At 50.3% G+C, this 15746-nt stretch overlaps 1 protein-coding gene across 5 annotated transcripts in view; it reads left to right on the plus strand.

Annotated features, from left to right (window-relative positions):
* RUNX1 (RUNX family transcription factor 1) overlaps positions 1 to 15746 on the plus strand; it is a 247645-nt gene that overhangs the window by 207495 nt on the left and 24404 nt on the right. The gene's annotated exons all lie outside the window — the stretch shown is intronic.

Here is a 15746-nt window from a genome sequence, read left to right on the forward strand (position 1 = left end):
TAAAGAAATACTAGGAAAGTATAAATGCCAGCACATCAAAGGTACTATTTATAATACATAAATGGACAATCAGTAAAAAATGCAGATGAACCCCCCCATATACACATACCTGGGTTTAGCAAGCAATTGCCAAAAAAAAAAAAAAAGGAAAAAACACTGTAAAATACAATAATTACATAAAATACACTGTGCCAAATTAGATAGTACACAGTTCATTTGCACTGTAGAAACCACTGACGTCAGTGATTATTTGCTCTGTGATACCATTTCGAATTTCCGAAATGTAGTCATTTTCTGTGTGCTGCGCAGGACACAGCTGTGTGCAATACGGTCACAGAAAGATTCTTTCTCCAAGTAGCAGACTTGTCTAACTCCGAGGGAGAGATGAGCAGCACATCTGGGGGAGAGGGCAGCTGGCCAGCCAGGGACATGCTGCTTGCCCTCTGGGACCGCAGAAATTAGCTTCCCCAGGGGTTTTCACTGCGTGAGTCCTACCGTGGGATGTGTGCTCGTCTTGAGGTCTTTAAGGTTTCTGGACCAGTGGCTCGCTTTTGGGGTGAGACCATGCGGGGCTCTCGAAAGGCAAGCATGCTTTCTTGCCCAGAGTTTGATAGCCATGCCACAAGATCTCCTTGTTATGTGTCTGGGGGAGGTTCTGTTATTTGAGGGGAAAGTTCCCAGAGAAGGCTTCCCATCAGATACTATGCGCACAGCTGCGAAGTGGCCCATCCATAGGGCGGGTCCCTTGTCTCCAAACAGAAACCTAAATCTTGATGCTGGTGCGTTCTCCCTCATCTGTGGACTCATCTTTGGTGTGTTTAGGAGAAAGCCTCCTTGGAATCATCAGTTTTGTGGCGCTTATCATGAATACTTGTTCAAACGATGCATATTGATTTTTCTTTCAATGCCAAAATGCAAGTGTGTGCGGTAAATCGGATTGAGTTAAGTGAGAGAGACGGGTGAGGAGTGAAATGAAATTTCCTTCCGAACAGAACAAATTCTCGAGGAGATTCCTTGATCGTGTGTTAGGGCCATTTAAATTAATTTATGCCATCTTCCGGCCTCCATTTGTAACATCAAAGGGAAGATTTCTATGTTCTTATTCTCTCATCGTGTAACCGATGGTTTGGCCTCCTCGGCTGATGAAGGGACTCGCCTTCTTCCACCGATAACTGGAACCAAAACCATGAAGCATTTTTAAAAGCAATGACTCAGCCACGCAGCGGCAAGATGAAATAGCCACCGTTAGGTCGGCTTGGTTTCGGACAGTTTTGGCGAGGAGCAAATCAGGTCTGATTTGCCTCCTTGTCAGATAGGCTCTTTTTCCCAAAAAGAAGAGGGGGAGGGTGGCAAGTGAATTCCTGTCCTCAGCCGTCACCAGCTCTGGGGCGGAGACATCTCCGCGGCCGGACAGGCATTCTTTAGCTCCTTGGAATATTGTATGCTTACTTAGCAGAGGATCAGGTTTAACACAGAGCCTCACCCCTTTCTTGTTCCTTTTAAAAACTTTTTACTTCTGCAACATGTAAGTAATAATAACTTGCTTTTAGAGTGCCCTAGAGGCTTGGTTGCTGTTTTAAAGAATGTGTTAACTATATTGCTGATGCCTTTTCTTTCCAAAATATGATTGGCTCTTCAGTCCTTCACTTGTAAAATCATAAGAACTTTTTTAAAAAAATAACTATCCAGGATATATTCATGTAAAACTGCTTTTCCTTTCTCTTTCTTTTTTTTATCCCCCCTGTAAGAAAATGCTTTTTTATCCTAGTCATGTTTTGAGTAGACCCTTGGGATGTTTTTTTTCCCTTGAAATTAGAAAGTGAACGGGGATAATAGTAAAGTCTCTTTCAGCCAGAACCTTCATTTTGTTCTTGACGAGTAGGAAAATGGTTATTTTCTTGGCTTAGCGGTAGAGACTCCATATTATATTTAAGAAGATGCATTATATAAAAATCCAGTATGTGTTATGGCTTTCTTTGAAATGGCAGCCATCATTGTAAGAAAAATATCCCAAAGGTAGTCACAGGCATCGTACAGCAATGCCGTACAGGGTGTGAATGTTTTCTGCCTCGGCAAACGTCCGAGACTCAGGGTTTGGAGGGATCACGGTTGGCAGGGAGCTTTTGCCTTCTTCGGAGAGTTACGCCTGCCCCTTTAACTCCGTCAGTAGGAAATCACAGATCTAGAATAACGCCTCTATTTATCTAGAATCAGATGTGCTGGAGAATCACTCAAAATAGGCATCTCAAATTATCTGAAGCAGGGTAAGGGAAGAGGGTGGCAAGTTACCATGCCGCCAAACCGCTGTTTATTTGTTGAGGTTTTAACTATTAAAAGAGCTGAGGTTAATTTCAACTTCCTCCTTCACCAGCGCTTAAAAGTGAACAGAAAGCCATTTTTTCATGGCTGCACCATTCGTTAACATTGTCACGAACTTCTTTCTACAAGCGGGTTTTAGAATTCTTTTTTTTTTTTAAGATTTTATTTATTTATTTGACAGACAGAGATCCCAAGTAGGCAGAGAGGCAGGCAGAGAAAGAGGGGGAAGCAGGCTCCCTGCTGAGCAGAGAGCCCGATGTGGCCGATTCCAGGACCCTGGGATCATGACCTGAGCCAAAAGCAGAGGCTTTAACCCACTGAGCCACCCAGGTGTCCCGGATTTTAGAGTTCTGTTCAGTCATGGGAAGGAACACGGACACGTGTCCTTTTAAAAGATGGGACAGCACAGATGAAGTCACTGATGCTGGCTTGGTCACATACACTCCCTTAGAGATGGCTCTGGGCAACTCCGGCAATTAATTTTAAGAATTTGGCTCCTGATTTACCAAAAACGACAAACCACATTTAAGGCTGTATAACCCCCTCCTTTCTGGGAAGATGGAGACAGACTTCTATCTGCCGGTGCAGAAAACTGGACGAAGAGGCCAGTTTTGTTGTTGTTGGCTGCATTGCCATAGTCGTCAAAGCGTGAGGCTTAACTCTTTCAATGGACTGGTTATGACTTTGGGCATAGGTGAGGCCTCCTGTGTACATTATTCCGCTCTTACCACAATCCTGGGGTGTGGTTTAGAGGCAGAGCAGCTGAACCTCAGAGGTTAACAATTACAGAGTCACCAAGAGCATGAGGGACAGAGTTGGACTCAAACCCAGACCTTTCTGGCTAAAGAGCCTGAGCTAACCGGGTGGCAGGTTTTCTGGAATCGAGGATCCATTAGACACAGGATTGGGCAGTGTCAAGAGCAATCCCGGTCATCAAAGGGGGGATGGGAGGAGCGCTGGGCTGGGCATTCCCTTGGCGGGCATGTGTGAATGCGTTCTGCTATCATTAGATATTGCTAATGATGAGAACCTTAGGGCCAGACTCTGTGGTGGGCCCTTTGATAAGCTGCCTTTTGTGGGGGATGGGAGGTGGGGGACATGGACATTTGTTTTTCAAGTTGGGGACAAAAGGAAACTTAATTCAGAATAGCTCAGCATAAATAGCAGGAGGAAATGAGGGACGAGGGGGAGGAGGAGGGCTTCCCAGTCTGTCTGCTTTACTGGGGTGACAGCCTGGCCTTCTTCTGTGGCTCACTGGGACCAGAACCTCCTTCACATCCAAATCCTGGCAACCTCTGATGAGCCTTGAGGAGTGTGGGTGCCTCGCTGTGAGAGCCGAGAGTACGGTCAGCGCGCGGAGATCCCGGTGTCCCCTCTTCCCTTCCATTTCTCCAGATGATTTTTGTGTTGATAGTGATTTTCCCCACAGGTTAAAGTTATTTTGGAAAGACTGTGTTCGCTGGTACTGGTTGCCTGTGACGCTTTTGGAGATAGGAATTGACTTTGTTCCTCGGCTATTAATGAGGCTTCCTTGTGTCGGTGCTTACCAGCTGCATTGACAGAAGGGAGAAGAGCCTTCCCACTTCCCTGTAGGAGGACAGAGAAATGCCCTTTCCAGCCTTGGGGGTAAAATATCGAACGACAGAGCACTTCTCTCTTCTCCTTCTTCTCTCTCAGTCTGTCTTTCTCTCTCCTCTTCCTCTTCCTCTAGAAGTTCAAAATCGAAGGGGGGATGGGGGCCCTTGGATTACCTTGGAAGTAGAGACTACCATCAGACACCAGAAATTTGCACATATAAATATGTCCGTGGTCTTTTAATGGTCACACGACAAAGCAAAACGGGGTGCTTGGAATCACCATAGAAAGCATGCCGTAAACTCAAAAAGTGAATGATTTAAAAAATAACTGTTATCGGGGATGGCAGAATTTGAGAACCTTTCAAGGTTGACAACAGAATCTTACAGGATTGAAATCAAGCCCAGATCAGGTGTCCCTGTGAATAAATAAAAATAAATAAATGCAAGAGGGAAGGAAGGGAGGGAGAAAGAAAATGGTGGAATGGATGCGTGGGGTAGGGGCCAGCGTAGGGGTGCCGCTGCCCTGTCCCGTCCCCTCTTCTCCCAAGCAGGCGGATGGGGGTTAGAGTTAATAAACTAGAAGCAGGAACTGAGAACTCAGTTCATGGTTTCTGTCTTCGGGCTGGTGCAGTGCAAACGGTGGGTTTCGGAAGTGTGCAAAGCTCATTCTCATGAATGGCATTGTAGACATTTGGAAGAGGAGAAAGTAGAATGGGAGGAAAGCTTTTTAAGGAGAAAGTCTTTGCTTTCTCCTTAAAAGAAAAAAAGAAAAAAAGGCTATTGAGAGCCTTTGCCTCCTAGTCTGCCTCTGCCTGTGTGGCGTGAGTCTGATGTCTGTCACCCCTGCTTTCCGCTTGCTCCTGTGAGTTACTTCACCCTGCTCGGCTCGGAAGCAAGCCTGGCGTTTACTCTCCCCGCTCTTTACGGAGAGGCGTAGCTCCCTGCACAGAACCCCTTGAAGAGCACTGCTCAAATGCTTGCTCTGGATTTCCAAGCACCGCACAGCGAAGTACTTCATAAACTGGCCCTTCAAAGGAGCCACCATCCTGGCCGGTGGTCAGCACCCCAGTCACCATCAGCCACGTTGTAGCGGGACGGCGTTTTCACACCGAACGTTTTCATGGATGCCATGTCTTCCCAAGCGACTTGGTGATGCCCTAGGGGCACCTTTTCTAATTACAACAAAGAAGGGTTCACCCACCCTGACAAAGGGTTTTGTTCAGGATATAAGCTTTTAATAAAACTGTCCTTGGAGCACTGATTTGACATCAACAGTTAATCGGCAGGAAAGAGAAGCTGGAAACACAATGTCCAAGAGACAGTGCGGAGGGACCGAGACGGAAGGCTCCACGGGCGGGCCACTGAGGCCCGAACCACGTCTTCCAATAGTTACTTAACTTCCTCCAGCCTCGGTTTCTCCATCTGCAAAATGGGAATAACAATTATGCTTGGAGACTCCAAGACCACTGGCAGCCACAGAGCACCGGGCCATAGCGGTGAGCCCAGGATCACCAAACCGGGTGACTTCATTTCCAGTGGCTGCTGTAACTCGATGGCTTAAAACCACAGAAATGTATGATCTCAAGTTCTGAAGGCCAGAGTCCAAAATCAAGGTGCCAGCAGGGCCAGGCTCCCTCTGAAGACCCTAGAGAGGCATCTGCCCTGGCCTCTCCTGGCATTCCATGCTTGTGGCCGCGTCCTTCCCATCTCCGCATTCATCTCCACCTGGCCTTTGTATCCATGTCATCCCCTCTTCTGTCTCTTCTAAGGACATTTATTGGGTTCAGGCCCTGCCCAGATAAACCAGAAAACTCTCACTTCATCTCACTCAGTCACACCTGCAGGTTATTTCTCCAAATAAGGTCCCATTCACAGTCCTGTGGGTCTGAACACGGACACAGCTTTTGGGGGGCCACCGTCCTAGCAATTATACCGAGGTAGAAAGGAGAGGAGGCAGCAGAAGGGTCTAGAAATCACTTTCTTATGTCCCCCATCAGATATTGTGGGCTCAGCGTCTGACACTGTGTGCCCGCCACCATTTCTGGCTACCAACACTTCACCCCACCATTGCCAGAACTCACTCTCCTGATACTTTAATTTCCCAGTCAGGAAAATGTATGATTTTTTTTTTCCTGGACAAAATCAGATATTTCTTAACATTTTCTAGAGCATCTGTACAGATGGGGCCAAAGGGCCAGCAGTGCTCAATAGGGAAAGGGGGCTCTGCCCTGTGTCAGGGGCGCAAAACAGACCAGTGGACAGGAGGCTCGGGTGCCTTCTGCCCTAGTCCCCCACAGCTCATGACGTTGTACAGGGTAATAAGCGGAGGCACAGAAGATGGCAGGAAGACCACAGCCAGCCAGTTGGGATGGACCTAAGAAATTGACCTCCCCGGAGCTAGCTAGCTTGTCCCTGTCGTATTTGGACAAGCTGCCTTTTTAAAATGGCTTTATGACAAAGCATTGTTGACCGGACACCCATTTTGAAAGGTTGGCAATTCACTTTGCATACCTCATAATCCCAAATTTACAAATCATCCGAGGATAGCCTTTCCAAATTTGGATATTGAAAAAAGAAACTTTGACTATGGCCATGAAGTCCGTGTCAAAGTTGACCAAAAGTTGGTGCCAAGGGAGGAACAGACCGTATGTGCTGGTAGGAACACGGGGCCCCCTGTTAGAAAGGTCCCGTGCTCTCTTGTAAGGGGGGGTGGTTCCCCAAACCGAGTCGACTTTACTCATTTTCGTTATTTTTCCTACCATCAGGGAACGGAAATGCAGGCTCTGTGTAATTCGTTTATTTTAGGACTTTGTAAAAATCCGCATGTACGATTTAAATAATGCTGAGGAACTCTGGCGACTTCTGCTTTTCCTTATTTCTCCGCGGCCCTGGGGGCGCCACTGCCAGACCTTTGGGGGAAAGTGTACAGAGGCAGAGGGCTTCTCAGAAGGCCACCTTCGTGCATATTTGTCTTCTATCTTTGCATTTTATGTCCAAAGCCTTAGCCCCACAGCAGCTTTCTTATTACGGAACAATGGCCTCCCAAGCAGTGTTGTTACGGAGATTAAAGGTACAGATTGCAAAACACCTGTAAAGAAAATCTTCGCTGACAAACCCAGTTTCTTTCCGTGGACCTTTCTTCCATAATCTCTTTCTGGCAGAACATTGTATGTTTTGATACTAGAGATTCAGTTACCAACCACAGTAAATAAAACAAAATAATTTTTAAGAAATAGTACAGAACTCACCCTAAAAATAAACATTGGCCAATCATGTTTATTTTCTGTTTCTTTGTCCACACCTGAGGACTGACGGGGGCAAAAAAAAAAAAAAAAAAAAAAAAGGAAGGTCGTACTTCTTACCCAGTTGATTTTTTTTTTTTAAAGATTTTATTTATTTATTTGAGAGAGAGAGACAGTGAGAGAGAGCATGAGCGAGGAGAAGGTCAGAGAGCGAAGCAGACTCCCCATGGAGCTGGGAGCCCGATGTGGGACTCGATCCCGGGACTCCAGGATCATGCCCTGAGCCGAAGGCAGTCGTCCAACCAACTGAGCCACCCAGGCGTCCCCCCAGTTGATTTTTTATTATGGACCTACGGACAGTCTTTAGACTGAGTATTAGCCAGCTCTGCCGTCCTGCGTGGCATGGAATATTACATTTATGTTTAAAAGAAATCAGCAGTTTTAAGCCAAACAGTCCATGACAGCAAGTCCCTGAATGAGTCGTGAGTACCCCAGGTTGGGCAGAAAACACAGTCATCCTCTCAAGGCTCAAGTGCCACAGTCCTGGGCACCAGCATTAATTCACCACCTCTTAGGATCTAGAATGTTCCAAATATCTGTTTCAAGATTTTGAAAAACATCTTCCAGTTGTGATCAACAGCAGGAGTTTACTACTCTTTTTATGAAGGTGATTGACTGTCATACGGAACCCCCTATTTTTCCTGCTGGAGGGAGTGTGAACGAGAGGGGGGAGGCGCTCGTAGAGGACTGTCCAGGGCACCTCATGTCACCCAACCGCAACTGGGTGGCTACAAACCCTGAGCAAACAGACGTGGCGTTCATGGCTGTGCCCCATCTTGGTTCTTCCACCCAATCTCCCTGAGTCTACGCCTCCGTGGGTCAGTGCGATCAGTGTGGTTAGCAAGGTTTGGGCCACTGTAATGGTGAGCTCAGTCCCGCTGGGAGCATGAGAGGGGGGGCATTCTGATCCTTCAGCTCTGGGGTTTGGGCGTGGTCACCAGCGGGGTCTAAAGGCAGAGCATCCCCAGGGAAGGCCTTTGCTTTGGCACCACCCTGGGACTGAGCAGCTCACCCATCCGGAACAGTTAAGTCTCCCAGATCTGTGACGTGCTGATTCCCGCAGAGGATGTCTCCTTACTTACAAGCTTGAATGTGTTCAATCTGAGTCATCCCAAGGCCAGATCCAAGACCCTGGGAGCTTAGGCTGTGACAATTCTCCCTTCTGTCTTTGGGAGAGCTACATACACACACTTAACCTGCAGGAGTATTGGGGAGGGAAGGGTGGTAAAAGACATCTCAAGGTTAAAAGGGAGGAGGAGGTAATGTGGCCAGTGACTGCGCTTTTTAGAGTCGCGGGTCATACCAGGGAAGAGAACAGGGTGGTTTTACTAAGTCTCCCGGGGTTACTGCGCTGTGTGGCCGCTCGCACTCCATTAGCGCATCTCTCTGCAAGATTAGATGGCAAATTACATGATAAAGTTGTTAAAATATCTGTAAAAGTCAGCACAAGCTCGAGGGCTCGACTTGGCATTTCTGCCCGTTAAGTGGTTTATTTAGATCGCTTCTCTCGGGGTCTGTTAATCTTCATCCGTACAAGGTTGTAAATTGCCTGCTGCGTAGACCTGTCATGGCCTGAGTTTTCAGCCGGGTTTCTATTGCCGGTCCAAGAGGGCTGGTGGCTTGCGGGTGAACGCGCCAAGTGTTTGAAACGTGCAGTGATTCCCGCCCTCCCCCGTCTCGGTTTTGAACCTGCAGCGTATGTCTGTGACGGTGGCCCTGCGGGGGCTGCCTTTAGAGCAGTCACGGCAGTGAGTCATGGCAAAGCCGGTGCCTGGTTCAGACGTTTACCAAAGGCAAGAACAAAATAGAGCTCACAGTCAGAGCGAGGGCTGATGCTGTTGGTTCCGTTAATCCCCGCAGCCTGCCACCCCCAGGAGGTGCATGAACTGGTCCTCCACGGTCCTGCCTGCTGCGCCTGCGCGCAGACGCGGAGCCGCCCGGTGACCAGGGCCCTGACGGCCAGTCCAGGTCCCCCCACCTCACATAAGCGATCGGAGACGTGGTCTTCCTTGCCAACCTTCTGTAATTCTGCATGCCGCCGCTCCTGCTGATGAACGGTCGGGCCTCATACTCTTAAACCAGTAGGGATGTCGAGAACACCTCTACTCTGTTGCCTATGATTAAAAGAGCACCTTTTTTTTTTTTTTGGTAATATTTTTGCTGTGGGATCGGGCTTTCCGAGGCACCATATGTTGCTAAATGAGAGAAGTCATTGCCCAGACGTGGATCTGTTTAATTTAATATGATTTTCCACAAATTACAAAGCATGACTTTAAAATTGAATTTGTGCAAAATTACAGATGGCCAATTCAGGTGGAAGGGAGAGGAAATCTTGTTACTCTTATTCCAGAATCTCTTCCCGAATTCCTCATTTGATTCTTTCGCGCCTTGGGGGAGGGGATAAGTTGGGGGGCGGGGAGGATACATTAGAGGGTCTGTAAGGAACTTCTCTTATTTTTCAAACTTTCTCCCTGGTCAGTCATGGCTCCCTCAGAGGGAGACACAGCGGCCCGGACATGTCAAGACAGAACACCCGTTCTTCCATCCCATCCGTCAGGATATGCCCGTTCCTCCCACCGTATCTTCAGAAGAGGACTCGGGAAAAACAGGGGAGCCCCCAGGATGCACTTTCTGAGGAAACAGAATCTGAACGTACCAATTAACTCTAGAATCCGTATGGTGAGGAATAGGTATGGGCTTTGGAATTCAAATCCCAGGTTGGGCACTTGGGTAGTTACATGACCTTGGGAAAATCACTGAAATCCTTGCCACCGCTGCTCGCCGTCTGTAAAACGGGCATGGTAGGAGAAGTACCTGACTCCCTGGAGAGCGGTGAGCATAAGCGAGTTGATAGGTATATACCCTGGAAGCCTGGTACGCAGTGAGCATTGCACGGGTTTTCCCCTTACCTCCAGAGCTTGCTGCAAGGACGGAGACATATTTTCGTCAAATATTGAGCATAGAGCCTGGTACACTTCATGCACTAAATAAATGCTCGATGTTATTTGTTTTCCTCTAACTGCTAGGATTGTACCCACATGGGGGCAGTGGGGTCTCACCAGGGTGTTATAATCCATCCATCCGTCCTGTCAGATGAGCTACACCTTGTTTCACAGGAGGACAGTCGCCCTGTGGTGGTTTTTGTAGCGTCTTCAGTCAAGGTCCGCTTCCTTGGGAGAACTCCGACAGGAGAACCCATCAGCACTGCTCCGCAAGATCATATGGGAATCAGTGGGAATGTAGAGCTGAAAAGGATCTTACACGTCATTGCTCAATGCCCTTTATTTTCCGCGTGAGACCCCAGAGGCCCCAGGGAAAGACAGGGACTGGCTCAGTTGGAGGCAGACCCGAACTCCCGGTCTTGGGACTCCTGGTCATCCCAAGGATGACCCCATCCTGTGGGTCCATCCTGCCTCCGCCTCGGAGGTGGCCACAGAATATAGTCTCCGCTGTCAGTGGAACGCACGTTAGGATGTGTCGCCATGCTCGTCCTTCCATGGCCTTTTTCTAGAAGTGTGCTGTCTCCTCAGAGAGATGATTAGGCACCCTTGGTCGGACTCTATATCGTGTACTTCTTTGTGCCTCCATTTTCAAAATGTTGGATTCCACGCTTTAGGAATGGGGGTTTTTCAAAAGGCAAGGACAGAATCCCCACCTCAAGGCCACCCTCCGTCCTCCTCAGCCCTGCTCCCTGGGGGACAGCAAACAGCTGCAGAGGCGGACAGGACACTCCCTGGCCCACGTGGGTAACAGCCAGAGATGAACCCTGACCCATCCCTAACTTGCATGAATCGGACACATTTAGAGACTGTGAATGGTCAGCCTCTTTGGCATTTTTAATGAACCATCTACAAAAGGATTTCTTTGAACCGAGTTTCACCTTCCTGTGTGATTTTAAGTAAATACCTCCCTGGGCCGATTCCGCCCACAGGCCCAGGCCTTGAGAGCCTGCTGGCGGCTTGGGCTGGCGGGCCAAAAGGAGGCCTGCAGACAGGTGTGCGAGTCTGTCGGGGCGGGGCCCGGCAGCCACAGCTGTGGGAACGCAGCGAAGCCGCGGCTGGAGGGGAGCTGGGGCCTGGCAGCTGGTGCCGAGTGACAGCCCTGCGTCCCGGTTCAGGACCCCGCTGTCAGCTTCGGCATTTACTCCCTGAACGGTGCATGGCCATGCGAACGCGGGAACTAGAGTCAGAGACAGGTTTCCCTATGAGTCAGGGTCATGGACAGCAAGGCCAGAGCTCCCCCAGGACCATCATGGGCAGACAGCAAATGCTCCTCTGTCAGAGGCGCTGTTTCTGACGTGTGTGTGGCTTCTGGGCTCTCTCCTGTGGCTAAGACCTGGTAAGTCAGTAGTCACCTCTCCTACGTGGAACTTAGGTAGGGGTCAGTCAAGAGAAGCAGGGACTTGAGGCCCTGCACTAACTAGCGATGTGGACCTGCCCTTCTGTCTTTGCCTCTCACAGTGCATGGTCCTGACATGTCTTGACCACAGTCCCCAGGGATTGAGTTCCATGGCTCTCGTGGCTGGCCTCAGTAGTCAGAGTTTCTAAAGAACAGACCAGAGGAGGAGGCAATGAAGGAAACGCTGTGAAATGACTTTTCTGGCTCAGAGGAACAGATCCACTCAGAAACACAGCATTCAGCAGCCTTCCAAACTCTCCCCCAAGGGTCATGATGTCCCCTGATTTGGGCAGTTTGCCACAGCAACTTTGAACTTCGGACCACAGAGAGGAGTGAACCCTAGAAAGTTGGACCAGAATGAGATAGCCAGCCCTCTCATTAGACAGAGGAAGCACTTTGAGCCCAGAGAGGTTAAGTAACTTGCCAAAGGTCACACAGCCAGCTCCTACATACATGCACTTAGCTCTCCTGCCGACCCTCCCCAGCTTGAACACATTCCTAGTATTTGGATACAGCACAGTGAACCTTCCCAAGCAGTCCCTGCAAAACAGCACTTATGTGAAAGAGGGGCTGTTGGAACAAGATAGGGCAAACACCCGTGTGCCTGCGCACAGCTCCACCCAGTTTCTCATCTTTATATTACCAAAAAAAAAAGGTCTCAAATAACCCAAACAGGCCGGGTCTGATCTGTAGACAGTCTGCAGGCATCCACCCAAGAAGCTGCCGGTCGGCTGGTCCATCATCCACTGATTTATGTTGTGTGTGTTAAGCCTTAAATTGTTGAGACTCTGGCTGGCTGCAGTGGTATTACTGGAGGGCTGGTGCATGTTTTCAGCTCACGGAGCTGGCTCCGGGACTGGAGGTGTTGGCCTCAGATCAAGTCCAATCTCACACCTGTCTGAGACAATGAGGGCCTTGTTAGACACATCTCCAGTCAAGGCGGCGCAGGCTGCTTATTTTTCACGTTCAGAACGGGGGGGGGGGACCTGGGGGGCCAGGGAGAAGCCAAGGCGAGACTGGGATACACGGGGGTCAGCTGCCTCCCTTGCCCTCTCCTTTCCGCCCCTTCCCGGGACCTGCCCACCCCCCCCATTTTACAAACTTTTCCTTATTTTTGGAAATTAAAAACAAACAAACAATACAACAGTAGCCCTCTTATGAAGGAGAATTTCCCACTGCCAAACAAGAAGCTCGGGGCCTGGTGGAGAATAAATCCACAGTCACCAAGGGAGCTGAGCCACAGAGTGGAGAAGCAGGATGGTGAAAAAAGCCGAAATCCAAACTTTTTTCCACACTGGTGGTGTGCAGGAACGGGTTTCACTTCTTGTTTTTCCCCTCCCGTTGCTGACATTTGAGTGACTGGGGTGGTAAGCGGAGGGCAGTGTTTCCCCACCTTGGGGTTATTTGCTGACGAACCAGCAAACTGTTCTGTCCCCGCTCTGTCCCTGCCGTCCCTTGTTACCAATACAGAGAACACCGCAGGCCGCCAGCATTACATCCGCAGACCCTTTGCACACCCAGCTGTCCAGAGGCCCTGACCCTGCAGCCACTGGGCAGGACCTCTTCTGGGTTGGCCCAGGTCGGCAGCCCTCAAGGCTGATGGCTGTGAACGCTCTTTCCTCAGTCACAGCCCCCCCCTGAAATGACTTGCGTTGCATGGGGCCACACGATGTGCAAGCCCTTGGGATAAAAATCAAGGAAAAGTTTCCCGGAGTTAGGGAAGCCGACCTTTTCTGCCAGGCCCCACAATAGGCCCCTCGCTAGCACCTAGTGACTCCTCCCGGTGGACCTGTCATGGCCCGGGGGCTTGTAAGGAATCTCTCCGCTTCCTTCTCTGTGAGCAAGGCTCTTACCTGAGCGGGGATGCACGGAGGTGCCCGCGGTCACTCTGTTCTGCTCGTCCTCCAACGACAAACAGGCAGTCCCCGACCTTTCAGTGCCGAGAACGGGCTTAAGCGCTAAGTCCCATTGCTGACTCATAGCTTCAGCCCCCGAGACCTGTCGGGGAGGGGATGTGTGCAGGCTGCTTATTTTATCTGAGGCCTGGGATTTCGGAGCAAATCACTTTGAACTCCGCTGTCCTAGTTTCTTTCTGCGCACATCAGCCAGCTTGCCCCAGGACACCTTTTCCGAGGCAGCAGAGAGAGGCGTAGGAAGCAGCAAGGTGAGATAGGAAACCTGGGGGCTTCTGGCTCCCTCCTGCCCAGTTCTGAACCCCTTCCATGCGACCTTGAGTGACTATACCTGCGACGACCCTGGGCCCTGGGAGATGGCATCACCGCTAAGACTGTGGCTTCTGGGAGGCCAGAGGCAGCACTGCAAAGCCGCCTCTTTGAGGCCACTCTGTCTGAACTTACAGCCTGGGGAGCGTGGTGGCGTAAGAAGCAGATGTGGCCCCCTCAGGCCACCTGAGGGCCAAGGAGGAACAGAGACAGAAACCAAACCTGCTCCGACTGAGATCACTTGAACCACGGGCTTCTCAGCTCCTTCTCTGGCCCTGCCTCTGCCTCTCTCGGGACCATGAGGTTTCCATCCTTCCCTGGATCCTGCCATTCTTCAGGGCACCTTCCTGCCCCCCCCTTTCCCATCCAATAATCAAGTCCATCTTCTCTTGCCCTGAGCCCATCCTTTGGGGCCTGGGACTTCACCATCTTCCCAAGCCTGGCCGCCATCATTACCCGATGGGGTTAGGTTGCTGATGCCCCAACTGTCATGGGCTCCTGGAAACAAGGACCCAAGGTTTCCCTCTGTGCTTTGAGATCATCCAAACTGCGAAACCGACTACTGAGATGCCTTCCAAGCGTCCCTGAGCCCTGGACACCTGCACCCTCACCTCCCCATCTCCAGTCATGGTTCCAAGAGTGACAGGCTTGGGCAGGCAGGAGCTGTCTCTCCTACTTCTCCAGACCCCCACGACGCTAGCCCGGATTTGCAGGGAAGGGGAGAGTGGGAGTCACTGAGGAAGACTTTCCCTGCTCTCGGGATAGCACGTCAAACCTGGTGCTTGACATGTTTTCATCTGAAGTCCAAAACTTTCTGCCCGGAATGATCTCCTTCATCCCAAAGAAGCAATTCTAGGGCAGAGCCTTGCTTCTTAGTTCTGTGACAGACTCTACTTCCTCCTCCCAGAGCCCAGCTCGGAGCCTGGGACAGGGAGCCTCGGTGGTCCCACCCAGATGACAGCTAACTCGCCCCTTCCCTTTGCTTCTGTGACCAGGAGGAAGACAGAAGTGTCTCTGCTTCTTGACCTTCCGACTCCATTACCTTCTACAGCCTTCTGTTTTCTAAAGCTAATGAGCTACCCTTTTCTTTTGCTGCCCCCTAACCCCCCAGGCCAGACTCTTGTGTCACTGTCCTTCCTTGCCGTCCGTCCGCCTTCCTCCTCAGACAGCTCACCTTAAGGCTGTCCTCCAAATTCCTGAAGCTGGCTTTACCCATTGAATTAGAGATTCAGACCCCAGAGTAAAAGAAGTTGTTTACCCACTATTTCCTTGGAAACCCCCCCCCACCTCACTGCTGCCTCTCAGACGCCTGCACTCTGCGCCCTCCCCCTACGGTCAGGTGTGTCCCTGTGTCACCTCCTTCCCTAAAAGCATTCCTGATTCTTCCTGGTTCTGGCGCTTTTCAAATCCATCCTTCCCTCCATCCACTCTTGACCTTGGTGGCCCCGCTCCCTGCCCACCTGTAACCAAGCCTCTTTCCCCAACGGACCTGTTGCCAGGCCTTGGGGTCTCAGGCCCCACAGCGCTGAAACATTTCACTGCCACCCCGTCGATGGCTTTGCTCTGTGCCTAAGACAGACGACAAAAGCCAAGTTTCCCCCTTCCTCTCCCCTCTGTGGCGTTGCATTATGATCCTCAGCTGGTGGGTGAAGGACCATTCCAACTCGCCTGTGCCGGCCCACTTGTCTGTCTGGGGGAAAAAAAAAAAAAAATAGTAGAACGTGGGCCATCTGGGGACTGGGGGTGGGGGGGTGGGGGAGGCCATTTGCCACCCTCTTTGTCAACCCCCCTTTCGCTTTCTTCGCCTTCTCTTCCCTCAGTTCCTCAGAAGCCTTTTTTGTGCCAGGCAAGGGGAAAGTACTTCGGACGTGTTGTTGAGACTGGTCTGCTGTTTTTTTCAAAGACGGGAAGTTCCTGTTTATTGGAAA

This window comes from Neovison vison, chromosome 6 (genome assembly GCF_020171115.1).
Source record: "Neovison vison isolate M4711 chromosome 6, ASM_NN_V1, whole genome shotgun sequence".
Classification (NCBI taxonomy): domain Eukaryota; kingdom Metazoa; phylum Chordata; class Mammalia; order Carnivora; family Mustelidae; genus Neogale; species Neogale vison.